Raw genomic sequence first — 7068 nt, forward strand, 5'->3', positions numbered from 1 at the left:
CTATGGTTAGGTTTACCTTAATACTTTTGTTGTAGTTGCGGATGCTTTCAATAGAGGTTAATCATAAGTGGGATGCTTGTCCAAGTAAGGACAGCACCCAAGCACCGGTCCACCCACATATCAAATTATCAAAGTACCAAACGCGAATCATATGATCATGATGAAACCTAGCTTGACGATAATTCCCATGTGTCCTCGGGAGCACTTTTCTCTATATAAGAATTTGTCCAGGCTTGTTCTTTGCTACAAAAAGGATTGGGCCACCTTGCTGCAATTTATGTACTTTTGTTACTTGTTACTCGTTACAAATTATCTTATCACAAAATTACCTGTTACCTATAATTTTAGTGCTTGCATAAAATACCTTGCTGAAAACCGCTTATCATTTCCTTCTGCTCCTCGTTGGGTTTGACACTCTTACTTATCGAAAGGACTACGATAGATCCCTTATACTTGTGGGTCATTAGTCACGCGCCAGGTCATGGGTAAAACAGTCCAGATTTTTGCTTCCTCAGCTCTCCTTGGTATCTGTGATTGCTCTTAGGCGCAAACTAAACAAAAACGGAGGGAGTACTACCACTCGTATCTTCGTGTTCCTACTGTACTTGATAGTACGTACTAGTAGTGTAATTTGGGTCAGTCAATTTGTGAAAAAAGTTCAACGAAGCGAAGGAAGAAGATGGCAGAGAAGCTACCCCAGTATTTATATTAGGGTGGCAGGGTGCCCATGATCAATCTTATGAGTGTTGGGTGTGGAATGCAGTTTGCCGGAAAAAATGTATCGTGCCCGGGGATAAATGGATGGCGGAGGTGGGGGAGCATGGCGGTGGTAGCCTGGCAGGCGGTTCAGGGGAGGGCGGGGCAGCAGCGGCAGGCGGTTAGGCGTGTGGCGGGCTGGCGGCTCGATGCCTGAGAGAGAAGATGAACAATGCATCAATTTCGGAGGTTGAAGAAGCCCTTCTGGCCATCCATGTTGCATCCAACGGCTCACAAGAGTCGACTGAACCATATTGCTCCTTCATATTGCAGGATCCGCATGGCATTCAAGGTCTCGAAGGTAGATTTTGTGTCCGCACTCAGTTTGTGGGCTCAGCACGGGCGCGACCGGCTTCCGCCGTGACAGCCACCATGCCGCGCCTCCTCCGCGCATGCGGAGACAACAATGACACGCTAGCGCCTCCTAGCCGGCGTGCTGGAGCACGCGCTCGTCCTCCTCTTCGTACACTGCGTGCTGATCTCTACTACACAACCTTCTTCTTGTAGACGTTGTTGGGCCTCCAAGTGCATAGGTTTGTAGGACAGTAGCAAATTTCCCTCAAGTGGATGACCTAAGGTTTATCAATCCATGGGAGGCGTAGTATGAAGATGGTCTCTCTCAAACAACCCTGCAACCAAATAACAAAGAGTCTCTTGTGTCCCCAACACACCCAATACAATGGTAAATTGTATGGGTGCACTAGTTCGGTGAAGAGATGGTGATACAAGTGTAATATGGATGGTAGATATAGGTTTTTGTAATCTGAAAATATAAAAACAGCAAGGTATCAAGTGGTAAAAGTGAGCGTAAACAGTATTGCAATGCGTTGAAACAAGGCCTAGGGTTCATACTTTCAATAGTGCAAGTTCTCTCAACAATAATAACATAATTGGATCATATAGCTATCCCTCAACATGCAACAAAGAGTCACTCCAAAGTCACCAATAACGGAGAACAAACGAAGAGATTATTGCAGGGTACGAAACCACCTCAAAGTTATCCTTTCTGATCGACCTATTCAAGAGTTCATAGTAAAATAACACGAAGCTATTCTTTCCATTCAATCTATACTAGAGTTCGTACTAGAATAACACCTTAAGACACAACTCAACCAAAACCCTAATGTCACCTAGATACTCCAATGTCACCTCAAGTATCTGTGGGTATGATTATACGATATGCATCACACAATCTCAGATTCATCTATTCAACCAACACAAAGAACTTCAAAGAGTGCCCCAAAGTTTCTACCGGAGAGTCAAGACGAAAACGTGTGCCAACCCCTATGCATAAGTTCACGAGGGCACGGAACTCGCAAGTTGATCACCAAAACATACATCAAGTGGATCACGTAAATATCCCATTGTCACCATAGATAAACACATGCAATACATACATCAAGTGTTCTCAAACCCTTAAAGACTCAATCTGATAAGATAACTTCAAAGGGAAAACTCAATTCATCACAAGGAGATAGAGGGGGAGGAACATCATAAGATCCAACTATAATAGCAAAGCTCACGATACATCAAGATCGTGCCGAATCAAGAACACGAGAGAGAGAGAGTGATCAAACATAAAGCTACTGGTACATAGCATCAGCCCTAAGGGTGAACTACTCCCTCCTCGTCATGGAGAGCGCCGGGATGATGAAGATGGCCACCAGAGAGGGATTACCCCCTTCGGCAGGGTGCTGGAATGGGTCTAGATTGGTTTTCGGTGGCTACAGAGGCTTGCGGCGGTGGAACTCCCGATCTAGGTTTCTTTCTGGAAGTTTGGGTATATATAAGAGGTGTTGGAGTCAGGAACAAGTCAGGGGGGGTCCCCGAGGCGGCCACGAGGTAGGGGGCGCGCAGGGGGGGTGTAGGGTACGCCCCCACCCTCATGGGTGCCTCGGGACTCTTCTGGCCCATCTCCGGTACTCCATGGGCTTCTTCTGGTCCAAAAATTATCTCCGTGAATATTCAGGTCAATTGGACTCCGTTTGGTTTTCCTTTCCTGCAATACTCAAAACAAAGAAAAAACAAAAACTGGCAGTGGGCTCTAGGTTAATAGGTTAGTCCCAAAAATCATATAAAATAGCATATAGATGCATATAAAACATCCAATATTGATAATATAATAGCATGGAACAATCAAAAATTATAGATACGTTGGAGACGTATCACGTGCATAGACGTGGCTCCACCAACTTCTCGCGTGCTTGGAAGCGGGGCGGCATCGCGAGGAGGGACTGCAGACGACTGTTGGGGAACGTAGCATAATTTTAAAATTTTCTACGCATCACCAAGATCAATCTATGGAGTCATCTAGCAACGAGGGAGAGGTGAGTGCATCTACATACCCTTGTAGATCGCGAGCGGAAGCATTCAAGAGAACGGGGTTGATGGAGTCGTACTCGTCATGATCCAAATCACCGATGACCTAGCGCCGAACGGACGGCACCTCCGCGTTCAACACACGTACGGTTGGGAAGATGTCTCCTCCAACTTGATCCAGCAAGCGGGAAGGAGAGGTTGATGGAGATCCAGCAGCACGACGGCGTGGTGGTGGAAGCAACGGTGATCTCAGCAGGGCTTCGCCAAGCTCAGGGAGAGGGAGAAGTATCACGGGAGGGAGAGGGCGGCACCAGGGGCTAGGGTGTGGCTGCCCTCCCTTCCCCCCACTATATATAGGACCCCTAGTGGGCGCCGGCCCTAGTAGATGCAATATCCAAGGGGGGCGGCGGCCAAGGGGGGTGGAGTGCCCCCCAAGCCAAGCGGGGCGCCCCCACCCTAGGATTTCCAACCCTAGGCACAGGGGGAGGCCCATGGGGGACCGCACCAGCCCACTAGGGGATGATTCCCCTCCCACTTCAGCCCATGGGGCCCTCCGGGATAGGTGGCCCCACCCGATGGACCCCCGGGACCCTTCCGGTGGTCCCGGTACAATACCGATTACCCCTGAAACTTTCCCGATGGCCGAAACATGACTTCCTATATATAAATCTTCACCTCCGGACCATTCTGGAACTCCTCGTGATGTCCGGGATCTCATCCGAGACTCCTAACAACTTTCGGGTTACCGTATACTAATATCTCAACAACCCTAGTGTCACCGAACCTTAAGTGTGTAGACCCTACGGGTTCGGGAGCCACACATACATGACCAAGATGACTCTCTGGTCAATAACAAATAGCGGGATCTAGATACCCATGTTGGCTCCCACATGCTCCTCGATGATCTCATCGGATGAACCACGATGTCGAGGATTCAATCAATCCCGTATACAATTCCCTTTGTTAATCGGTACATTACTTGCCCGAGACTCGATTGTCGGTATCCCAATACCTCGTTCAATCTCGTTGCCGGCAAGTCACTTTACTCGTACCGTAATGCATGATCCCGTGATCAACCACTTGGTCACTTTGATCTCATTATGATGATGCATTACCGAGCGGGCCCAGAGATACCTCTCCGTCATACGGAGTGACAAATCCCAGTCGCGATTCATGCCAACCCAACAGACACTTTCGGAGATATCCGTAGTGTACCTTTATAGTCACCTAGTTACGTTGTGACGTTTGGCACACCCAAAGCACTCCTACGGTATCCGGGAGTTGCACAATCTCATGGTCTAAGGAAATGATACTTGACATTCGGAAAAGCTATAGCAAACGAACTACACGATCTTTGAGCTATGCTTAGGATTGGGTCTTGTCCATCACATCATTCTCCTAATGATGTGATCCCGTTATCAATGACATCCAATGTCCATAGTCAGGAAACCATGACTATCTTTTGATCAACGAGCTAGTCAACTAGAGGCTCAGTAGGGACGTGTTGTGGTCTGTGTATTCACACATGTATTACGATTTCCGGAGAACACAATTATAGCATGAACAACAGACAATTATCATCAACAAAGAAATATAATAATAACCATTTTATTATTGCCTCTAGGGCATATTTCCAACAGTCTCCCACTTGCACTAGAGTCAATAATCTAGTTACATTGTTATGAATCGAACACCCATAGAGTTCTGGTGTTGATCATGTTTTGCTCTAGGGAGAGGTTTAGTCAACGGATCTGCCACATTCAGGTCCGTATGTACTTTACAAATATCTATGTCTCCATTTTGAACACTTTCACGAATGGAGTTGAAGCGACGCTTGATATGCCTGGTCTTCCTGTGAAACCTGGGCTCCTTGGCAAGGGCAATAGCTCCAGTGTTGTCACAGAAGAGAGTCATCGGGCCCGACGCATTGGGGATGACTCCTAGGTCAGTAATGAACTCCTTCACCCAGATTGCTTCTTGTGCTGCCTCCAAGGCTACCATGTATTCTGCTTCACATGTAGATCCCGCCACAACGCTTTGCTTGCAACTGCACCAGCTTACTGCCCCACCATTCAAAATATACACGTATCTGGTTTGTGACTTAGAGTCATCCAGATCTGTGTCGAAGCTAGCATCGACGTAACCCTTTACGGCGAGCTCTTCGTCACCTCCATAAATGAGAAACATATCCTTAGTCCTCTTCAGGTACTTCAGGATATTCTTGACCGCTGTCCAGTGTTCCATGCCAGGATTACTTTGGTACCTTCCTACCAAACTTACGGCAAGGTTTACATCAGGTCTGGTACACAGCATAGCATACATGATAGACCCTATGGCCGAGGCATAGGGGACGGCACTCATCTTTTCTCTATCTTCTGCCGTGGTCGGGCATTGAGTCGTGCTCAATCTCGTACCTTGCAATACAGGCAAGAACCCCTTCTTTGACTGATCCATATTGAACTTCTTCAATATCTTGTCAAGGTACGTACTCTGTGAAAGACCAATGAGGCGTCTCGATCTATCTCTATAGATCTTGATGCCTAATATGTAAGCAGCTTCTCCAAGATCTTTCATTGAAAAACACTTGTTCAAGTAGGCCTTTATGCTTTCCAAGAATTCTATATCATTTCCCATCAACAATATGTCATCCACATACAATATGAGAAATTCTACAAAGCTCCCACTCAATTTCTTGTAAATGCAGGCTTCTCCATAAGTCTGCGTCAACCCAAACGCTTTGATCATCTCATCAAAACGAATGTTCCAACTCCGAGATGCTTGCACCAGCCCATAGATCGAGCGTTGGAGCTTGCACACGTTGTCAGCATTCTTAGGATCGACAAAACCTTCCGGCTGCGTCATATACAATTCTTCCTTAAGAAACCATTAAGGAATGCCGTTTTGACGTCCAATAGCCATATCTCATAATCATAGAATGCGGCAATTGCTAACATGATTCGGACGGACTTCAACTTCGCTATGGGTGAGAAAGTCTCATCGTAGTCAACCCCTTGAACTTGTCGATAACCCTTAGCGACAAGCCGAGCTTTATAGATGGTTACAGTACTATCCGCGCCTGTCTTCTTCTTAAAGATCCATTTATTTTCTATGGCCCGCCGATCATCGGGCAAGTCAGTCAAAGTCCATACTTCGTTTTCATACATGGATCCTATCTCGGATTTCATGGCTTCCAGCCATTTGTCCGAATCTGGGCCCGCCATCGATTGCTCATAGTTCGAAGGTTCACCATTGTCTAACAACACGATTTCCAGGACAGGGTTGCCGTACCACTCTGGTGCAGAACGTGTCCTTGTGGACCTACGAAGTTCAGTAGCAACTTGATCTGAAGTTTCATGATCATCATCATTAACTTCCTCTCTAGTCAGTGCAGGCACCTCAGGAACATTTTCTTGAGCTGCGCCACTTACCGGTTCAAGAGGTAATACTTCATCGAGTTCTACTTTCCTCCCACTTACTTCTTTCGAGAGAAACTCTTTCTCTAGAAAGGATCCATTCTTGGCAACAAAGATCTTGCCTTCGGATCTGAGGTAGAAGGTATACTGTCGGTGTCAAAACCGGCGGATCTCGGGTAGGGGGTCCCGAACTGTGCGTCTAGGCCGGATGGTAACAGGAGGCAAGGGACACGAAGTTTTACCCAGGTTCGGGCCCTCTTGATGGAGGTAAAACCCTACGTCCTGCTTGATTGATATTGATGATATGGGTGTTACAAGAGTAGATCTACCACGAGATCAGAGAGGCTAAACCCTAGAAGCTAGCCTATGATATGATTGTATGTTGTGATTGTTGTCCTACGGACTAAAACCCTCCGGTTTATATAGACACCGGAGAGGGTTAGGGTTACACAAGGTCGGTTACAAAGGAGGAGATATCCATATACGTATTGCCTAGCTTGCCTTCCACGCCAAGTAGAGTCCCATCCGGACACGAGACGAAGTCTTCAATCTTGTATCTTTATAGTCTATCAGTCCAGCC

This window comes from Triticum urartu, chromosome 2 (assembly GCF_003073215.2).
Source record: "Triticum urartu cultivar G1812 chromosome 2, Tu2.1, whole genome shotgun sequence".
Taxonomy (NCBI): Eukaryota; Viridiplantae; Streptophyta; class Magnoliopsida; order Poales; family Poaceae; genus Triticum; species Triticum urartu.